The following is a 3,791-nucleotide window of genomic DNA, read 5'->3' on the forward strand; positions in this document are numbered from 1 at the left end:
CCCCCCCGGACGGACCCGTCGCTCCGTGGACAGCCGCTCCCCCGGGCTTACAGACTCACTGCAAAACAACGGCGACGCAAAACAATCCACTCCAGGCCGACGTCCGCGTCATCGCATCCAGGTCTGTAACCCTCGCAGTGCCGCCCTCAGCGAATCTGCCGCTCCAGGCAAACGCCTTGTTTGCCTCGTGGCAGATACGCCCCTGAGTGGAGGTGTGCTCTCATAAGCTGCAAGGAATTGTAGGACTCCTGTATCGGAATTGTAGGAAGCCTCTGTATCATAACAGTTAAAGAAGAAGTAGTGGGAGAGTAAAATATACTCTTCCCAATGGGTTGAGTCAGTGGGTGACAACTAGGGTTGTACAGATACCAAGTACAGTACTCGGTACAAGTATGAGTACATGTACCGATACTTTTGAGCTCCAAGACTAGACTAGAGAAAATTTCAAAAATTAGTAGGCAGCTGTCATTTGTAAGGAGCACACGGAGCGCCTGGGATTTGTACATCTCTGTTTTAATGTGTGATTTTGTTTTTATAAATATAAATAAAGGGATGCACAGATACCAGTTTTGTGAGTACGAGTACTGGTACTTGCTGAGTACTTACAAGTACGAGTACTGATACATTTTTGTTTATTGTCATGTTACAGTTTTTCTAAAACAATACAGACTAATTATTTCAGGGCAGTGGTGGAGTGCCAGAGCCAGGTCCCAGCTGCAACCGCTGCAACCCGGGTAGTTCTCATGAAAATGCCAAGTATCTGCATTGGTACTCGAAAAGTATCTGTGCATCCCTAGTGACAACGCAGCTGTCACACACCGGCTCTAAAGATCGAGAGCTGAGCAATCACAAACTGCTGATCACTCAGCTCACGACTTCTCCCTGCAGACAGTGATTCCCACCTCACCTTTCTGTTACTCCAGTGCTCAATGGACGGACAGACAGGGGAAGGGGCGGGCACAGCCGGCTCTGGCTCTAGAGCTTGCTCTGGGCACAGCTGGCTGACTCTGACAATCAGGCAGCAGGGTAAATCCCAACAATATTGTCAGCATCCATCCTGGCTGCAGAACGGCTCTGCACTGTCAGCATATGTTAGACAGTAGCCTGCTAGATGCTGAGTTTGGGTCATGAGAGTACTGTTGGAACTTCTTGCACAGTCTCACAGAGAAATGCAAGCACACAGTCAGATATGCATGCTGCACATGGCTTGGAAAACAGGAAGGAAGCCACAGCTTTATTCTCTACCTTATTCAATACAACAGAGTATATACCATAGATATAACAGAACTTATCAACACTGCCATCTACTGACCAAAAATGTATACTGCAGGAGTTGTTGTAATAGTTACATAGTATTTGAGGTTGAATAAAGACACAGGTCCATCAAGTTCAACCTATTTTGTGTATGTTTGTGATTCTGCATGTGTACTAGTCCCCATGTGATCTTATTTTTAATAGTACCTGTACCTCTGTATGTTCCGGTCTCTGAGGAAATTCTCCAAATGTATTTTGAATGATTCAACACTCTACACTGATACCACTGCTTGTGGAAGAGAGTTCCAGACCCTAACTGCTCTAATTGAAAAGAAGCCCCTATGCCCCTTGTGCTTAAATCTTTTCTCCACCAGTTTTAGGTGGTGACCTCTAGTCCTTGTTATGGAGTTTACCATAAAACGTTTGTTGCTGATGTTGCTATCACCATTGAACATCTTGTACATCAAAATCATGTCCCCCCTTAATCTCCTCACTTCCAGCGTGAACATGTTTAAGTTTAGTAATCTTGTCTCATAGCTTTGGTCCTCCATCCCCTTAATTAGTTTAGTTGCGCTTCTCTGGACTCTCTCCAGCTCCGGGACATCCTTCCTGTGTATTGGTGACCAAAACTGGACCGCATACTCCAGATGAGGCCGAACTAGTGATCTATAAAGTGGCAAAATTATTGCTTTGTCCCTACAGTACATTCCCTTTTTAATACAAGACAGTACTCTGCTCGCTTTGTTTACCGCAGCCTGGCACTGCAAGCTATTATTCAATCTGCGGCCTACAATGACCCCCTTTTCCATCTCTGACTTCCCTAGTGGAGTTCCCATTAATGTGTATTCTGCTTGTCTATTTTTAACCCCAAAGTGCATTACTTTACATTTATCGACATTCAACCTCATCTGCCATATTGTTGCCCACCCCCCTATTTTATCCAAGTCCTAGATACAATAATGTGTATTCTAACAAGTCCATTAGTAAATCTGCTCCGGTGACACATGAGAAGTAAAGCCAAAAAAAAAAAGGTGGGCGTAATAAACATTACTTATGGAGTTCAATGAATAACACATAGAATGTTATATTAAGCATTACCTTATAAGAGAGTGTCAGAAAACTGTGAAGGGCGTCTAGATTCTCAATAAATTCCATTAGATTTCCCCCCAATGTTCTCAACATTCTGTCATATCCAGACTTCTTACAAAAGGAAAAGAAATACTGTCCAAACAGCTTTAAAACTTCTTCCTCTGATACTTCTGAAAATATAATGATACATTTATACTGTTGAACGGTACGGTACAGAGCTAAAGTGTGTCTAAAGCCAAAACTCCTTGGTAAGGTTTTAATTGCTGTCTCTGTCCTTGCTGGAAAGATTCACACTTTCTATTTGTCCCGGTGACCATTATTACTATGGCAAAAAGTGATGAGAAATCCAAAATTTATAGTTGTCACTGGGACACAAAAAGAGGGGAAATCTTCTACAGCTGTCCAGGATGAGTTTCCCCTCACTTTGGAGAGAATTCAATAAAAGTTAATCTCCCCAATGGAACACATACAGTAATAGTTTTACTATTGTACTTTAATTTTCATTTTTATATGGCAATGGCAAATTATTCCATTACATCTGCCCTCAGCATCTGGTGATAGATTGACTGGTTTCAGGTCAATCAGCCTGGAGATGTTGTGTGTGGGGGCTACAAGAGTGGAAAGAGAACTAGGTGAATCAGAGACAGGGAAGTAACATGAGAAAGAAAAAGGAAGTGCATCAAATTAGGGATAGATTAGGTAAAAGTGGGCAGGAGGAGCATATCAATATCGGAGAAAGTGAATCAAGAAATGGAAGGTAGGAGTATTGGAAAATATGGAAGAAACACCGGAAGGGCAGGACAGGTAGGGATCACCGGCAAGAGGAGGTGGTAAGGGGTGGATAGTGTAAGGAAGTTTACACTTTAAACCTTGCACATGGAGTAAACATCAAGGCTTTAGTTTTTTTGTGGTGATAAAACAAGTTAAATCAAAGCTGTATTCCAAAATAACAATAACAGAGCACTTACTAAGCATATTGGAAGCTTCTTTAACCATTCGTATTGTAATTACATCGTCATAAACTTCATAAGTCATAAATGTATCCTGAACACCAGCTAAACTTCTGCAAAACAAATATACATCTATTCAGCTTTAGCATTGGCCAGATATACATTAATGCAGTGTTATACACAAGAACACTAATTTACTGTATATATTAGGGAGTCCACCTTGGGCAGAACTAATCAGGGGTTAATTTGGGAGGGAAGGTACTTACCCTTTAGACCTGCCTATTAAAGTTCCCAGAGAGAAGAGACTTGGAACAAAGAGAAAGAGGCTCTCTATAGCTGCATGGAAGCAGGAGGGCCATGCTGACAGCCAGCTTAAAGTGTATGCTACCCCTAAATTTAAAAGTCCATATATGTGCCTGTGTTTGCATGTAGCTTTGTGTACATGTAGCTTCTTTTCTTTTTTTTATTTATTAATTTACTATTAAGTATCTGTGCTCC

The 3,791-nt window shown here is 42.0% G+C and overlaps 1 protein-coding gene across 1 annotated transcript in view; it reads right to left on the minus strand.

Annotated features, from left to right (window-relative positions):
• LOC108787012 (guanylate cyclase soluble subunit beta-2-like) overlaps nt 1-3,791 on the minus strand; it is a 44,038-nt gene that overhangs the window by 18,178 nt on the left and 22,069 nt on the right. The window lies entirely within an intron of this gene.

Source organism: Nanorana parkeri, unplaced genomic scaffold (genome assembly GCF_000935625.1).
Source record: "Nanorana parkeri isolate BGI_ZX_2015 unplaced genomic scaffold, ASM93562v1 scaffold238, whole genome shotgun sequence".
In the NCBI taxonomy this organism is placed as follows: domain Eukaryota; kingdom Metazoa; phylum Chordata; class Amphibia; order Anura; family Dicroglossidae; genus Nanorana; species Nanorana parkeri.